This window comes from Acomys minous (genome assembly GCF_964271855.1).
Source record: "Acomys minous genome assembly, chromosome: 15".
Taxonomy (NCBI): Eukaryota; Metazoa; Chordata; class Mammalia; order Rodentia; family Muridae; genus Acomys; species Acomys minous.
Genome location: NC_140497.1, coordinates 46,870,877 through 46,889,707, shown reverse-complemented (window position 1 = coordinate 46,889,707; position 18,831 = coordinate 46,870,877). Strand labels below are relative to the sequence as shown.

The following is an 18,831-nucleotide window of genomic DNA, read 5'->3' as shown; positions in this document are numbered from 1 at the left end:
TGTAACTCTAGAATTCATGCCAGACTTATTTTGCTCAGAACTTCTAACAGAAAACCTTTGGTCCCTTCTGCTACAGGCCATGACGGAGCGAGGAAACAACAATCATCAGGAAGCACCCTCTCACCAAGGGAGGCCATCGGGCATCTGGGGCAACTTTATTTTTTTTATTTTTTTATTTTTTTTAATCAAAGATTTTATTTTATTTTTGGAATATACATTTTTACTAGCAATTTTTAAAATTATTATTAATTTATTCTTGTTACATCTCAATGGTTATCCCATCCATTGTATCCTCCCATTCTTCCCTCCCTCCCATTTTCCCCTTATTCCCCTCCCCTATGACTTTAATTCTAATTTGTTTCTCATGGACTGAAGAGTCTTCCCTCCCTTTCCCCCTTTCACAGATAACTATGCTTATTAAATCAATGGTAGCGTTGATTCCAACCTAGCCTTAGCTCTTAAGTCTTGGTTAATATAGTGAGAAGTAAATACAATTTATCTTAAATGAGATTATTTTACTTAGAGTAGCTACAGAAAATGTTGGGGGTAAAAAAAGGTGTGTGTGTTTATATGTAAATGTTAGAATCCTTGTAAGGGTTGCACGGCAATGCCCTCCTCATAACCTTCAATTATAAAAATCTTACCGTGGCCTTCCGGCAGCTCATTTCTTGGTCCGGTATATTAAGTGTGTTAATGAGTGAATGGTTGATGTGTTTACAAGGGGTTTAATGGATCTAAAGATGACAGCTATGCTTTTTTAAAAATCGCTTTTGCAACGTGAATAAGCTCTTAGGGCTTTTAAAATGCATGAAATGATCATAAAGTGATTTTCCAAATGGTTCCACTATAGGCACAGTTTAGGGATTCCTTCGTTTTCTTTTTAAAGAAGATTTATTGTTTGTTTTAATTATTTGTGTGTGTCTGTTTATCTGCCTGAAAGATTATGCACCAGCAACTGGTGTCAAATGCCCTGGACTAGAAGTTAATTACAGGTGGTTGTGAGCTTCTTGACACGGGTCCTGGGACTCTAGCGTCCTCTGCAAGAGCAGTAGGAATTCTTAACTGCTCAGTTCTCTCTCTAGCCCCCTTCTTTTACTTCCTGGTGGCTGTTCCCTTCAGTGTATGTTAATGAAAACATTGCAATATTATATGAAAGTAATATCTTTATCATAAAATGAAACTAGGAACTAAGTATTATTAGATAGCTTTTAGATAATTTTAGGTAATATTAAAAGAAGATGCGTCTTCCAATGAGGTTCTCGAGGTAGCTATTTATACAAAGGAAAACATTCAATAAAGTACTAAATCAATCACCGTTTGACAGGTTCTTTCTCACATGTGCATAATGAAGGTTATTTGTTTTTGCTCCCTTTTACCCTCTCTCTCACCCATTGAGACCCTTCTGCCCAACAAACTCTCCCTTCTCCTTTCATGCTGTTCTTGTGTGTGGGAGTCACTGGGTTTAATTAACATTTGTTGCCTTGAGCAGGAATGGGAGGTTATTTAAAAGAGCATGGGCTACTGATCAGAGCTACACCCCTGAAGAAAGTTACACTTCTTCCCCTGCCCCCTCCCCTGTCAACTTTAACATGCAGCCCCTCGCGGGGGCGGGGCTCACCAGCCCCCTCACCTTCCAAGATGAAACGTTGAATGGCCTAATCCCAGGCAGGTCTTGTGCAAGTGTTGTGAGCCTCGCCATGGCCAGCAGACATTGCAGCGTTATCTCTCCCATTCCTTTTTTTTTTTTTTTTTTTTTTTTCCTGCTCCATCTTCTGCTGTCTTCCCTAAGCCAGCCTTTTTGACTCTGGTCTAAGCATGGTACCTGTGCCCTTCTGCCTCCCACCATGGACAGTATCACTCTATGAAAACAGTTTTAATAGTACAGGATGAAAGATTAAGATCACTTTGGAGTTTGTAACCTAAAAATTGAGCTCATTACTGGAAGCTCCCAAGGCCACGAGCTTAAGGCATGGGAAATACTGAAACAATCCTCAAGAGACAGTTAGCTGTTTGACCAGCGTGCTTCTTGGCTTCCTCTTATGGTGTGTAAATGTACAAAAATAGAACAAATATATCATGCACTAACACAGCTATGATAGATATATAAAAAAAAAAATCTGGCCTCCAGCTAGGGAGATGGCTCACCAAGGACTGTACATGAGAACCTAAGTTCAAGTACTCAGAATGCACACCAGGGAATGGAGACACCAGTTTAGCTTTTGGTTCAGCAAGAGACCCTGTATCAAGAGAGTTAAAGTAGAGCGATAGCACAGATCACCAGGCAACCTCTCCAAGCCTCTGGACCTACACATATACATGTGTACACACAACAGAAACAGAGTAAAAAAAAAAAAAAAAATTTACATAATAAAAACTTGGGCCTTAGAATCATATTCTTTCTTTAAAAATTTATTTATTTATTTTACATTCTGATTGCAGCATCCCTCCTCTCCCACAGTGCCCCCCTTCTCACACACCTCTCCCCTCCATTCTTCGCTTTCCTTCTCCTCAGAGAAGGAGGAGGTCTCCCATGGCTACCAACCCACCCTGGCACGTTATGTCGCAACAGGACTAGGTGCATCGTTTCCCACTGAGGCCAGATAAGGCAGCCTAGATAGGGGACTGGGATCAGAGTCACAGAGGGCCCTGTTCTAGCTAGAAGATCTACATAAAGACCAAGCTGCACATCTGCTGTGTACATACAGAGCAAATGTCCTTCTGGAGCGGTGGGGGCACCTTTCGGGTATATACACAGGAGTATAGGTGGGTCTTGAGGTAGAACAATTCCCAATTTTCTGAGAAACCTACAGATTAATTTCCAAAGTGGTTGTACAAGTTTGCACTCCCATCAGCAATGGAGGAGTGTTTCCCTCTCTCCACGTTCTCGCCTGCATGTGCTGTTGCTTGAGTTTTTGATCATAACCATCCTGATGGGTGTAAATGAAATCTCAAGGTCATTTTGATTTGCATTTCCCTGATGACTAAGGACACTGAGCATGTCGTTAAGTGCTTCTTAGTTGAGAATTCTATGTTTAGCTCTGTACTGCATTTTGTTTTTTGATTTTGTTTTGTTTTTGAGACAGAGTTTCTCTGTGTAGCCCTGGCTGTCCTGGAAATCTCTGTGTAGACCAGGCTGGACTCAAATGCACAGAGATCCTCCTGCCTCTGCCTCCCAAGTGCTGGGATTAAAGATGTGCACTACCACACCCAGCTTGTACTCCATTTTTAATTGGGTTATTTGGTTTGTTGGTGTCTAATTTCTTGAGTCCCTTGTATAGTTTGGATATTAGCCCTCTGTCAGATGTAGGGTTGGTGAAGATCTTTTATTATTCTAGTGGCTGCCATTTTGTGCTACTGACAGTGTCTTTTGACTCATAGAAGCTTTTCAGTTTCATGAAGTCCCGTTTATTAACTGTTGATCTCAGTGCCTGAGCTTTTGGTGTTCTGTTCAGGAAGTTGCCACCTGTGCCAATGAGTTCACGACTCTTCCCCACTCTTTCTCTTCTGTTTCCAGTGTATCTGGTGTAATGTTTAATGTTGAGCCACTTGGACTTGAGTTTTGCGCTATGTTAATCCCACTGATCCATGAGCATGGCAGATCTTTCCATCTTCTCATACCTTCTTCACTTTTTTTTCTTTAGAGACTTGAAGTTCTTGTTATAGAGGTCTTTACCTTGCTTGGATAGAGTTACACCAAGATATTTTATATTATTTGTGGCTATTGTCAAGGGTGTTGTTTCTCTAATTTCTTTCTCAGCCCATTTGTTGCTTGTATACAAGAGGGCTACTTTGCTGAATGTGTCTATCAGCTGTAGGAATTCTCTGGTAAAATTTTTGGGGTCATGTATATATACTATCATATCATCTGAGAATAGGAATACTTTGACTTTTTCCTTTCCAGTGTGGATCCCCTTGATCTCCTTTAATTGTCTTATTGCTCTAGTTATTACTTCAAGTACTATACTGAAGAGATACTGAGAGAGTGGGCAGCCTTGTCTTGTCTCTGATTTTAGTGGAATTGCTTTAAATTTCTTTCCATTTTATTTGATTTTGGGTATAGGCTTGTTGTATATTGCCTTTATTGTTTTTGTGCATGTGCCTTGTATCTCTGGTCTCTCCAAGACTTTTAACACGAAGGAGTGTTGGATTTTGTTAAAGGCTTTTTCAGCATCTGATGAGATGATCTTCGTGTTTTTTTCATTTTAGTTTGTTTATGTGGTAGATTAAATTGATGGATTTTTGTATATTGAACCACTCCTGCATAGTGCTATATTATTTACACACTATTACAGCCTGTCTTTGATACAGGGTGGAGTTGATGTTATTTAAGACAGAGTGTGGGACTTTGACTTTGTCGTTGCCTTTGAGAATTGAAATCCTATGGTCTTTATCCCAGATAGCTATATGGTAAAGCAACTTGAGAAACAATGATCAGCCAGCTTACATAGTCCTGCAGGAGAAAGAAAATGACCCTTGTTTCAAAGACTGACAGAAATAATCTCAGTCTGCTGCTATACTTGTCAGCCTCTTTTAAAAGGATATCCCATGTTTACTTACTGCTGTATCTACAGGGCCCAATACACGACAGTGTTAGCTTTGTTTAATAGTTTCTCAGTTAACAGCAATGGGAAGAGGAGTGGGTTGGCTTTCTTTTTCTCTTATAGTTCTGGCTGGCCTGGACTCACTTTGTAGACCTGGCTGGCCTCGAACTCACAGAGATCCACCTGCTTCTGCCTCCCAAGTGCTGGGATTACAGGTGTGGGCCACCACACCTGGCTTGGGTTGGCTTTTTTCAATAAACTTTTAGTTGGTTCTTTGTGAGTTTCCTATCATGTACCCCAGTCCCACGCATCTCCACATCCCCTCATAGCTGCCCTTTGCCCTTCCAAACTCCTCCCTCCAATAAAAACACACACAAAGCAAAAAATAAAATGAAACAAAGCATAGAAAATATCTCCTCATAGTAGCTGTAGTGTGTCAGTGTGCCCCACAGTGTACCCCTGTGTCCACCCATCTTCAGTTGCAAAGGTCGGTTGCAGTGAGGCATTGGTCTGGTTCGGGGTCTCTGGCTTCTGTCCCAGCATCAATATTGGATCTTCATTGGGGCTCCACCTTATTATCCTGTTGTTGTCGTGTGTTATGGAGATGCTGCAGCTTTGGATCAACAGGATGAGCCCTTTTACGTGGCCCTCAGCAGTTCACAGATGATGTAGAGTTTGGGGTAGGCCAACTCAGAGGCCTGGATCTGGGTCTGGGTGGCGGCTGAGCTGGTCAGTCTTCTGGCTTTCCTGCATCTACACCTCCAGGAGGAACTCACCAGCTCTGCTCTGGCTAGGCCACCCAATGCCACCATCAGCAGTGTCGGCTCTCCCACTCTCAGTTTGGTTTTTGTTGTAGTTCCTTTTGTTTTGTTTTGTTTTCTGAAGTGATACTTTAAAATAATAATAATAGTGATAGTAATAATAATAATATTGTTATTATTATTAGCCCAGACTGACTTTGTTTATTTGTTTATTCTCCTGCCTCAGCCTCCAAAAATAATAGGACTATAGTGTGCCATGAATTAGTATTGTTTAACTTCCTCAACGTAAGTACAGCACATTAGATGCCCTGCAATAGGATTAATTAACTAGTTGTCTCTGGTTTGGAGACGTGTGCGTGGATAGAGATGTGTACGTGGGTGAGCAATTGCTTTAGACAAAGCAGCTAATCTAGAAGTCTCGGGGCTTCTGTGTGTATCATAAGGTGTGTGTTAGGTGCTGTTACGACAGTTTAATAAGTCACTGAGTTCTCAGAATGTTTTGCCTGGCGGGAGCAATTAGTCACACCTGCGAGTTAACAAGAGGCGAGATGCCTGGCCATAAATAAATGCAGTACAAATTTAGTGAAGGAGATGACCAGCATGCAATGCTGTCAAGCTCTGAGGTAACATCCATGGAAGAGCTATGGTCATCTGGGACACATGGAATCAGAGACTCTGCAGAGGCCGAGGACAGCCTCCTGTGCAGAACGGGCAGGGACCGAGGAAGAGAAATGAGACGAGTGTTTGTTTTGAATAGATTTTTTTTTGCGCTTAGGCAGCCAGTAAGTGACTGGATTAGATTCTGCCCATGTCGTACACATTTAGAATTCTCCAATGGTTAGAGGCCCAAAGCGTTCAGAAAGGAACAGCAGAAATAAGTGGGACCGAAGGCGACCTGTGCTGCTATTCCTTTCTGTTTAAGGATCTGATAATTTTTTAGGAGGGAGGGGAAATGGGTCCCACTTATGGACGATAAACCTTTATAATTAATTTCTTAAAATGGCATCTAAAACTGCTATGTAACACTTTTGTGCACTTTCTTCTTGTTAATTTTGTTTTCGCCACAGAAATGCTACAATGAACTAGTAGAAGTTAAAAAGAGTTTATTTCCCCTAAGTCCAGTCACTGCCTTTTGAACCGCACTGTGTGCAGGTAGAAGATGCGGGCCTGGTGCTTTCACTCACCTGGCGGTTACTGCTCCTACTCTATTGTCCTTTGTCCTCTTCCTGCTTCCCTTCCTGAGACCATCATGGAAATTATGAAGCAAAGAGAGAAACCAAGGGGAGAGGCTAATTTAGTCTTTTTGTACCATCATCCCTCAGTATCTGGGGAGAACCCTTCAGTACCTGGGGAGCATCCCTTAGTACCCGGGGAGCACCTGTCAGTATCTGGGAAGCATCCCTCAGTGCCTGGGGAGTATCCCTCAGTACCTGGGAGACATTCCTCTGTGTCCAGAGAGCATCCCTCAGTACCTGGGAGACATTCCTCTGTGTCCAGAGAGCATCCCTCAGTACCTGGGGAACATCTCTCTGTATCCGTTGAGCATCCCCAGGAACTAAAATCCTCAGAGGCACAAACGCTTTAAGTGATATGTCTCCCATGGGCTCATGTACTTGAACAGTTGGTCCCCAGTTGGCAGGACTATTTAGTGAAGTTATAGAACTTTTAAGGTGAGGAATTTTCTCGGGGGAGGTGGGAGGTGGGGGAGGAGTACCTGGCCAGGAGTGAGATTTGAGGGTTTATAGCCTCATTTCACCTTTCACTTGCTATTTCTGCTCCCTATGTGTGGTTGGGATATGGTTTCTCATCTTCCTCTTCTGGCCACCTGCTGCCACACCTTCCCTGCTACTTATTATGGAGGGTCTCTCTGTCTGGAACCATAAGCTCAAATGAACTCTTTTTTTGAAAACATCTATCTATCTATCTATCTATCTATTTTATTACACATGAATAAAACAAACTACATACAGCAGGGAGAACCATGAGACAATTGTGAGTTATATAAATGTTACATTCATAGTGTATTTGTCAAACTTGAAATAAACATCTTTCCTGTCTGTTGGCTCTAAATTTCTGAATGAAATTCAATATCCATCATATCTCATCTCTATTAACCTAAATCTTTTATCCTGATCTTAAAAGATCTTATCCCCTAACCAACTAAACTTGATTGTAAAACAAAACTATCCAATCTTCAAGCCCCCTCAGAGACTTGAGAAGGAATAAAACTTAAATGCCTGAGTGAACCAGTAATGTAGGTTAGCAGCTCCCAAAATGAAAAAAATGACTGAGACAGTTTGCTGCCTGAACAGTCACCCAACACTCTCTATCACAGCAACCAAAAAGCAACTAATATAATTTTCCATATGATGTTGTTTTAATGCAGCAATTCAGAACCTGAAGATACTAAAAGGCAACTACCCTAATATTTTACTATTTAAGAATTTTCAAGTTAATTTGTTTAAGGCAATGGTTCTCAACCCAGGGCTTCCCAACCCCTTCTGAGGTCAGACGGTGCTTTCACAAGAGTCACTTATCAGATACCCTGCATGTCAGATGTTTACACCACGCCTCATAACAGTGGCAAAATTACAATTATGTAGTAGCAACAAAATAATTTTATGGTGGGGGCGGGGGTCACCACAACATGAGGGACTGACTGTATTAAGGGGCTGCAGTGTTAAGATAGTTGAGAGCCACGGGACTCTAAGGACACTTCTGCTTCAAATACTTGCAGATAAACATCCTTTAAGTTATTCAAGATGAAGTGAAGTCTTCCAGGGAAAGTGGGACAATTGCCCTCATGTGGAGACACAGGTCAGCTGTTCCTTCTTGCTGAGTATTGTCTTTGATCTTTCTGCTTGGCTTGATGAGGAATAAATTGGCCAAGAGAGCTCTGAACTTAGAATTGCAAACAAGAAGCTTTTCTCTTTGCCCAATAAGCGGACAGGACGGGCAACTTGACCTTCACTTTGCACCCAGAGCCAAAACAAATCCCAGCCAATTCAAGCACTAAGTGAAAAAGAAAACTTGTAAACAACAAGGCAAGAACCCTAGAAAAACAGTCCATAGATGGTTAGCAAGTATCTGCATGGACGAAGACCACGAAGTAGTAGAAGTCACGATCAAAGTCATGGGCAGATCTGAGTGAATGAGATTAATCTTTAAACGAATTAGCTGTATTCTAATTAGATGTAGTGGGGGGTGTGCACGGATGGGTCTTAGGTAGATTGGCTTTTAAGTGAGTTTGTTTGGGAGGAATTGGCCAGCTCCTTCTCAGGGGAATTGTGATGGGAACAAAGCCAAGAAAGGGAACGAGAGAAGACAAGATAGCACTGCTGGAGGCAAAGAAAGAATTGGCCTCTGGTCAGGTCCAGAAGACAGGTAGGAGGGCAGAGTTCCCAGTGAGTGGGAGGTGGTGGTAGTGGGGGAGAATAACAGAACTAATTAGAGGGGGAAAAACTAAGGAGAGAGGGAACTAAGCAGAGAGGAAAGAGAGCAGTTGACAGTTGGAGTTCCTGTCACTCACTGTAGGGAATTGTTTCTCACATTTCAGCAGGCAGAAGAAGGGGCTGTAAGAGGAAAATGGGAGGGAGGAATGGGAGGATACAAGGGATGGAATAATAATTGAGTTGTAATATGAATAAGTTAAAAAAAAATATATATATGGCTGTAGGTTTCATTAAGATGCACATTGCTGAGCCTGGGACCCAGAGCTGCTGGGTCAGTAGGTCTGGGTTTGGGCTGGAAAGTTATATTTCTAGAGGGTTCTGGAATGTTGCTGATGCTGTGAAAATGATGGGCTTCCTTTGAGAACCATGTAGTTTGGGGATGGAGGTGATGAGAAGTGTTAGGCAGAATAGTGAGGCCAGGAACCCTGGGAAAGGATTAGAAGGGATTCGAGCCAGATAAAGAGATGATTGAGATCTCTCTCTGTCTCTGTCTCTCTGTGTCTCTGTCTGTCTCTGTCTCTGTCTCTCTTTGTGTGTGTGTGTGTGTGTGTGTGTGTGTGTGTGTGTAAAGCTTCCCAAAGGCATACTTTTAAGGGATAGTACACTTGAAAATTGAATATTGATTGCCCCCTTGGGTGGTGACTTGGCAGAACCCGGAGCGGCCAGAGCACTCAGCACAACTGTTCCTTGGCCCAAGTGACTTGTTTCAGAGGGTGCGCATACATTATTATCACATTTCATATGTATGTAGTTTCTCGAAAAGCAAAAACGCTGAAGCCAAGTGCTTATTTTGTGGCAGGTGCAAGTGACACCTCTATGAAAAAAGATGATATTTTTGTTATCCAGATTTATAAGGGGTGGAACTGGAGGCTTTTAGAGGTCAATCCACTTTCTCAGTGTCCACGTGGCTGGAAACTGACAGATCCAGGATTAAAACCCTTGTCTGGCCTGTGTCCAGTCCTTGAACTTATAATCACAATGTCTGGCTTTTAAAGGATTTTCCCCATTATCTATATAGAGGTGAGCTTTAAAACCCTGACCCTGAAAGAGATTGCTTAGGAAGAGCGTGTGGAGACAAATACTGAAGGAACCGATATACCCAGCGCTTGCCGCAGAAATGGAAGAAGCAAGAAAGGAATTCACTGGTGTCATGTGCCTTGGAGATGTCAAGAAAGAAAAATACAAAGGGAAAACCCGAAGAGGTTATGGTATTTTTAGAGAAAGTCAGTAAGGAAATATCTCCTGTGTTAAAAGACAAAATTGAAACCAGCTTAGTATGAAGGCCTTTGCTGGCTTTTCTTTGTGGCTGTAGAATTTGCCAACACCTCACTATCAGAATCACCGTGTGCTTCAGGAGTTGAACAGACGAGGCTGGAGTTAAAGATCAATAGGAGCTAAAGAGAACAGATGCAGAAAGGAGATGGGTCATTTTAAAGTTATTTTTCTTTCACAGGTTAAAGAAGGGGGGGGGCGGTCCTAACGATGCCAGCTAAGACACATTTATTTGGGGACTTGGCTGTTATCGCTTATCCTTCTAATTTCCCATAGGTCAGATGAACAACTTAGCTTTGATCAACGTAAAACCTTCTTCTAGCATGACTAACTCCATTTTGGTTTGGTTTGCTGAACGGATAGCAGAAACCCAGTCAAAACCAATTGCCTCCTATAAATTCTATTCAGTATAAATGAAGTAAAGATGAAAATTCTTGTTGAGTGTTCTAGACATCAGTTTCTGCTTAACAAATAACCCTAGACTTAGTATCTTATAGCAATAGCATCTTTCACCAGGGAGATAGCTCAGTGGGTAAAGTATTTGCTATGTACAGGAGGACCTAAGTTCTTGCCCCAAGAACCCATGTGAAAGAGTTGGGCATGGTCATGCATGCTTTCATTTAAATACTGGGGAGGCTGAGACAGGAAGATCCCTGGCATTTGCTGCCTACCCAGCCTACTCAGTGAGCCTCAGGCTAGGGAGAGACCCTGTCTAGAAAACAAACTGAGAGCTCCTGAGAAATGACACTCCAGGTTGACCTCTGACCTCTACATACCCAAACACTCACACACATCTGCACACACATGAGCATATTTGTGAACACCCATATACATGAAATTATAGCATCGTTTGCTTTTTCCTCACACTTGTGGATGTTTGGTGATTCTTCAGTTCCCAAGCCTGTGTATCTTAACCATACATATATAATCAAAGGCACCTTGTCACCTTTGTTTTCTCCTAATTAATAAAAGGGACTCACAGGTCCTGCTTACATTCAAGAGAAAGGAACAAAGAAAATTATAAGTACTAGGAAATAGTTTGTCGGGTTCATCTTTGAAGTAATCTGCTTCAAGACTTAAATTTGATCATAAACTATAAAATAGTGGCCTCACCAGCAAGAAAATCCATCTTAAGAGACAGGTTAGTGACATTTGGTGGAGGAGAGTCAAGGTCATGTGTAAGTGGACTAGATTTGGAAAAGAGGAGGTTTTTTCTTTGTTTTGTTTTGTTTTTTTACTTTTAATATGTAGAAAAACAGAATGGATAAGAGAGTTCCTAAGTGTGTAGGAGGGGTGTCAGTTTCTACCTCCCTGCGAGAGTAGGAGACAAAGTTCTCTGAGTTTACGAGTGGAAGCGGGATTTGTGGCTTGCAGAAAGTGGAAGATGACAGCTAAGACACAGACTATGGGGTGTCTTATGTGGAAAATTGTTAATTGGAAGTGAAAAAAGGGAAACAGCTATGAAGGTGACAGGGAACTGCAGACACAGTCATCTTAGATTGTCAAACATGAATTTCTTTTGAACTGTGGGCCAGTGATCTGGCTACAAGGCAGAAATGCATGACCAAGGTGCTGAAGCCATGTAAAGAGATAATATGAGGGCAGGAGTGCAGTTTTAAGTCCTAAGAGTAGAGGTTCTTCAAGGATAGAGTGCTGTGGGGTGGATAATAGTTCCAGTAATATCAAGGGAATGATAAAGAGAATTATTTTTTTACATTTTATTTGACTTTTTAAAAGATTATTTACTAATTATTATGTATACTGTGTCTTGTTTACATGAACACTTGCAGGACAGAAGATGGCACCAGATGTCATTATAGATAGCTGTAAGCCACCATGTGGTTGCTGGGAATTGAACTCAGGACCTTTGGAAGAGCAGCCAGTGCTCTTAACATCTGAGCCATCTCTCTAGCCCTATTTGCCTTTTTAGCCAATGTTGAAAATTAGATTTCCTTTATCCTTGACTTTCACAACATAGACTCTGGTTTTCTCTTCTTGTCTAAAGCCTTCTTCTTTTCTATTCTCTGCCCATCAGAGTTCCTTCTACAGGAACTTCATGGATTGAATTACTGTCAAAATGCCATGGTTTCTAGTCCTGGTTTTCTCATTAATTTTAACATATGCCCAGCTGCATGTGTGATCCACAGGCTTTAACACACACACTTAAAAGAAGGAGGAGAAGGAGGAGGAAGAGGAAGAGGAGAAGAGGAAGAAGAGGAAGGATGAGGAGAGGAAGAAGAAGAAGAAGAAGAAGAAGAAGAAGAAGAAGAAGAAGAAGAAGAAGAAGAAGAAGAAGAAGAAATCATTTCTTTCTTTCTGGGATCTGTTTCCTGTTTCCTTTCGGCCAGTGTTCTCTATCCCACAATGCACCGCCACTTACTTATTGGCTCAAGTAGTAAGCTCGGTTTCATCCTTTATTCCACTCTTTCTTCCCCTTTACCCTGCACCCACTGCATCTCCCTTTCCCTTGTCTCTGCTGTTACCCTGTTCTAACCACCATTGTTGTTTTACCTGATCACTCCTTTAGGCCACACACTGCCTCTCTGCTTCTAAAACTGGGCCTTGCACTGTTTCCTTCCCCCTTGTAGCCAAAGGAAGTCTGTAAACCGCAGCTCTTGTGAGGTCAAAACCAACCACCTCAGCGCCACCCCGCCCCCAACATCCCTCCCCAGTCCTGCCTTATACAAACCAATGAATTCATGTTACTCACAGAATAAATAATACTTAATGGTAACTTATTTTATCCATGGAGCTAGTCATGCTGCAGTGTTAAGTCACCAATTCTTTAGCAAGTATCCTGTTTCAGGATATTGGTTAACTGGTCCTAGAGCACTCTATAGCCTCAAATTGTGTATCCCGGCATGTTTCAACACACTTTTCCAGATCATGTTTACAGATACAAGGGTTGGGAAGCCTTCTTTCTGCTAGGTTCCCCTTTGTTTAAGAAACGTAGACCTAAAGTTTACAGAATTCTGTTTGCATTGTGCCTCTAGTATTTCTTGATTTTATGACCTTTTGTGCCTGAAGTGTTTTTCACACTATGATACTATATGACAGTTATTCAGTAAGTGTTTCTTGAAAGAATTAATGAATATTGAATGCAAAATTCCCGAAATTAACAGATTTCAAGGAGAGTCAGGTGTGATTACATTATAGTCTGAAGGGCCATGGTTTTTAATGTGGCCTGTTACTTCCTGAAACAATCATGTGGCATGTGATTTTTTTTTCTTTCTCTACTCATTTTTCATCTATCTCTTTGTTTTCTATTCTAGATTTTAATGTACCTTGGCATGGTTGATCTTCACTACCTGAGATCATATCCCATTAAACTGGTATGGTGGTGGTTGGTTCTGAGAAAGGACTTAGATCTTGGTGGAACACAAAGCTAAGTGAGAGGCTGTAGGCCTCGGTGTGAGGTCCTGAGAGAATCAGAGTCTGCAACACCTGAGAAATGTGAATTCTCACATCCAGACTGAGATTAGAGGGCACCATGGTCTGTGTCACAGTCCTTCCAGATGGCCATGACTCAGATGAGAGGTAGAGAACCATATTGGCTTGTGTTGTTGCCCACCAATTTCATAATCACAGTGGACGAATACTTAATCTGTTTTTCTATTCTCTTCTCTAAAAAGGTTTTCTATAAAGATGGCATTAAGAAGGTGGAATTTTAAAATAGTGATAAAAAAGAAACCATGTCTTGAGAGCATTGATTGCTAGTCTGAGAACCTAGTGTTTGCCAACCAGGACTTGTGTTGAAATCAATGTGATGATGAAACTTCAAAGGGTGCTTGAGACAAAGCAGAGTGTGATGGATGGACTGAGGGCCCTTCCTCTCTCCAGGACTACCATCTTGAGTATTCTGTTCTTGAATGGAGGCCATTATTTCTTTAGTGAAAGCTACAAAAATCATCCCACATCGTCTTCTTGCATTTACTAACATCATTTGCATAAATCCTACTTGATAGTTATCAAGGCATTCATAGGATATGTGTGATAACAATCCAGTCATAGGAAATTCCAGTCTCAGAGAATGTGGTTTAGGCTTTGGATGAATTCCACATAGACTTTAATCTCATCCTCTTCACATAGTTGGCTGGTTTGTGTGGCCTCTTAAAAATGTTGTTTTCAAAATCAGACATAAAAGCTGCACTATCATTGTTTTGCATGTGATTGCTGAGTCAGAGATCCACTTCAAATCCAGGAAAAAAAAATGCAGCTAGAATGGAGCCTAGAGAAAATACAGGTCCCCAAACAAAGAGCTTAAACTTTGCCACTTGCATAGTGACACAGTCAGATCCTGGCTCGTGACTTATGGTGCCCTATATAAACAATAAGAGACCACTTCTCATTAACCCCTGGCATCTCACTCCAAATGGAAGGACAAATGATGTTATAAAGCTTACTACCTAACAAAAGATGAGCTACCCATATCTATACTGTATTCAAAGTGTGGGTTCCTTTCTCTGGGAGGCTGGGCTGAGAATCTGGTCACACACAGAGTTTGCTTCAGCCTTCTGGAGGCTAGCTGAAGAAGGCTCAGTCCTGAGAACCTGTCACCGAAGAAAGCCTTCTGTGCAGGGAGCGAGCACAGGGCAGCCACACTCAGCTGGGGTTGAGACAATAAAAATCTGTGTCCCTTCCAGAGGGAGAAGGGAGCCTCTGGCTTGTGAAAGGCCAGACCACACTTGATTAAAATAAAGACAGTCAAAAGCCAAAGAACTAGATTTTAATTCACTAAGCTTACTGATAAAAGAAAGACAAGACAGAGAGCTATGGGGAGAAGTGGGGAATGCTCACCAAACCTTCCAGCCTCTGGGTTTTTAAACTAAGCTTACTTGAATAGCAGGAGACAATCCCAGGACACTTCCTGGGGCTTGTCTCCAGGGCACCTTTGATATGTTTTTCTTCAAAGAGCCAGATTTTGACACCTTTTGTGTGGGTTAGAGGCTGCAAGGGACTAGCTTTTTAACCTGTTTGGGTCTGGTGGGTTGTTATCAGCAGAACGGTCTGCTCACCTATGCAGGAGCACTAAGCTTACTGGGAGGAAGCCTCTCCTCAGCCTGCAGAGGAGGATGGCCCACATACAAACAACTCAGAAGATAAGACCAAGCAACTTTCCTCAGGTGTATAATATTCTCTCTCTCTCTCCCTCCTCTCCTCCCTCTCTCTCTTCCACCCATACCTCTTCCTCTCAGTTAATCTGAAGTGTTCCTATCCACAGTGTATCTTTTTTTTTTTTAGACTTTCAATTTTCTCATCTTTATAAGAATTACAGGTATCATTCTGTCACTAGGCAGTTTGCCGGAGATCATTTTATTTTATTTATTTTAAAATATATTTTATTAATTTATTCTTATTACATCTCAATGGTTATCCCATCCCTTGTAGCCTCCCATTCTTCCTTCCCTCCCATTTCCCCCTTACTCCCCTCCCCTATGACTGTGACTGAGGAGGACTTCCTCCCCCTGTATATGCTCATAGGTATCAAGTCTCTTCTTGGTAGCCTGCTATCCTTCCTCTGAGGGCCATCAGGCCTCCTCATCCAGGGGACGTGGTCAAATATGGGGCACCAGAGTTCATGTGAAAGTCAGACCTGACTCTCCACTCAACTGTGGAGAACGTCCTGTCCATTAGCTAGATCTGGGTAGGGGTTTGAAGTTTACTGCACATATTGTCCTTGGCTGGTGCCATAGTTTGAGCAGGACCCCTGGGCCCAAATCTCCCTATCATAATGTTCTTCTTGTAGGTTTCTAGGACCCTCTGGATCCTTCTAATTTGCCACTTTCCCATGCCTCTCTCACCACAGTGTATATTTATTAAAACCTGTAGTAAAGATTCTGGTCTAGTAAAATCTTTTTTTGTCCATGCAGGGTGTTATTATTCCAAGGAAGACATGGAGCTTCTGCTTGGCATTTAGCAGGGCTGGCTCCCACCATTCCTCAGCATGCACACAGCAGAGCAAATGAACAGAATTCTCTCAAGGATTTATCACCAAGAGTTCTGAGCAGAGACAAGAATCCGTCGGCTAACACAGTGGAGAAGACTTGGTGGGAAACGTATACACATATGTTTCTTCCCATGTGAACATACAGAAGAAATCTATGTATAGTGAGCAAAAGCTGGCAAGGAAAACAAAAGCTCTCCTTTCTTGGCTTACTCCAACTGCATAAAAATAGTGCTTGACAATCACAGGAAAGGTTTGCAAGCTATTGCGAGTTAACAGGCATGTGCACAACCCCTGAAAGGATCTATTCAGCATCTATGGCCTGCCTGCTGTCTTCAGAGGTCAGAGGTCAGCTCTTTGTCTTCTTCCATGATGGTTTAACAAGAATGGTTTCAAGGAACTCTTATGCTCAGGTGCTAGGTAAGTGTCAGGAAGGAAAGCTTTCTTTGAGGTGGTTGAAATTGAGATGGCCTGGCAGGATGATGTGCAGGTCTTGGTGAGGATAGGCGCGAGTATCAGCAGAGGGCTGCAATGGACTGTGTGGACCCTCACAGATACACAACGTCATCTATTACTTCTAGTGTTGAACACTCTTAGAATTTGAGTCGCTGGACAAAAAGTTTCTGGTGATTGGTCTACAGAGATGGCTCAGTGGTTAAGAGGACCCAAGCTCAGTTCCAAGTGCCCGGGACCAGTGGCTCACCATCACCTGTAACTCTAGCTAACACATAGACTGGATGTTGGTTCTAAGCTGCATATAGAAACTGCTATATAATGTATCTGTCAATGATGGCCCACATCTGTGACAGGGTCCCTTAAGAATGTAATGAGGGTCAAAGTTTCCCATTGTTTAGTGATGTCACAGCTTCTGTATCTTACTGCAATATTGCACATTGTTTGAAGCAATGCAAGCCAACCTGCTGTTCCATTAGTCATGTAAAAGCATAGTGATATGGTTATAGCATGTTAAGTTAATATACATAGTATGTTGATAATTAGTGACAGTGTTACTTGGTTAGGATCTTGCACTGTCTGGTTAACACTATTTGTAATACTGGGGATTGAACCTTGAGCCTCACACTTTTAACCAGTATTTTAGAGTATCTTCTTTCCACTCAGACTTTTAAAGTAAACTGTAAAACAGCCTCAGGCAGGTCCTCCAAGAGCTGTTCAGAAGAGGAGGTGTCATAGGGGTTGACAGCTGAAAGAGTGTTACAACCCCCTAAAGCTCTTCTCTTGAGACATGAAGTGGACATGCATAAGCATGACAGGGGTAGGCTGAGGATAATATATGTGTTAGTGTCTTAGTTTTTAACAAAACATTTAAAAAGCCAAACACAAAGCTTTTTAATGGAAAAAAGACCTTAAAGAGTGTTGGCATATAGAAATAAAATATTTTGTACAATTAGACCAACATGGTTGTGTTGTAAGTTAAGTATTACTATAAAATTGTGAAAAAAAGTTTTTAAAGATTTACTGGTGTGTGTGTGTGTGTGTGTGTGTGTGTGTGTGTGTGTGTGTGTGTGCGTGCCCACAATGGCCAGCAGAGGGATGTTGGATCGTGAAATTCACTGGAGCTGAAATCATCTGTAGCTGTGAGCCTGAGCTTAGGAGCTGAACTTGGGTCCTCTGGAAGACATCTTTTCAGTCCCCTGAAGAAGTTCTAGAAAACCATGAAAGTTGAGGAAATGTAAAAGTTTCCGTAAGCTAAGTCCGATGTTTACGACTGACCAAGGTTGTCAGCTTGAGCAGACTGAACGGTACCCAGAAGGCTGGTGAAGCACATTCTGCATGTGTCTGTGACGGTGTCCCCACAGTGCCTAGACCTTGAAAGCTCTGACCTGATGAGTGGGCTAATATCTTTATGGATTTGTAATTTTGGCAATTAAAAACCTCCTCCCATACAGGAAGTTATGCCCACTTGGAGGAAAATAGACCACCGAGGGCATGCCCTAGGTGGTGACAGCTTGTCTTAGCTCTTTATTTGGAGGTGAGAATCTCCAACCCTTCACTTTGACTGCCATGATGCTCTCTAATCAATCTCGTGGGGCAAAGTGACCATAGACTAAACCCTTTGAAAGTGTGAGTCAAAGTCCCGTTCATTCTTTAAATTGTGTTCATTAGGTACTTGGTTACAGCTATGAAAAACTAACTAATATACTGCATTTATTTTTTAAAAGAAATGAGTAACTTTTGTAATTTTAATGTAGCCTATGTGTATATATGTATTGCCAAATCTTCCATTAGTATTCAATACAGTAACACATTAAGTGCAATAGGTTATAGCATAGATATATACTCCATGATGTTTGTGCAATGATGAAATGGCCTAATGATGAATATTTCAGAACATGTTATCATCAAAGCATTATTATCTACTTGAGAAAGCATTGTGAACTAGGCATGTGTGATGTTAGGCTTTGAAGTGAAGGTACCACTCTTTTTTGGGCATATATAATAATCCTTGTCCATCACTAAGTACATGACAATTTCAACTTACTCACCACAGCCCTACAAGGTAGCTGCCTCTCCTCCTCCTCCTCTTCCTTCTCCTCCTCCTCCTCCTTCTTCATTTAGTAGTATAGTATTAGAAACAATCACATTCTATCAGCCTTGATTTTTCTTATCAGTCAAAGATTAATAAATCGAGTCCCAGAGAGATTGAGTAGCTTCTCCAAAGCCACACAGCTGGTTGGTGGCAGATATAGGATTCAACCAGTTGCCGCCGAGCTTCAGTCTGGGCATCACACCAATATAAGCTACTGAAATAATCCGAACAGTGTAGAGATTGAAGTTGAAGGTAACACTAGGAGCTTCAGTTTGTTTTGTGTGCCAAACAAGAGGTACTTAGTACATCATAA

At 41.8% G+C, this 18,831-nt stretch overlaps 1 long non-coding RNA gene across 1 annotated transcript; it reads left to right on the top strand.

The window, feature by feature from the left end:
• The first annotated feature begins 8,444 nt into the window (after positions 1–8,444).
• On the top strand, positions 8,445–17,365 carry LOC311584087. The gene is made up of 3 exons (XR_014774781.1): positions 8,445–8,686; positions 12,174–12,421; positions 15,897–17,365. It is a non-coding gene; the product is annotated as an uncharacterized lncRNA (long non-coding RNA).
• Positions 17,366–18,831: the final 1,466 nt, after the last annotated feature.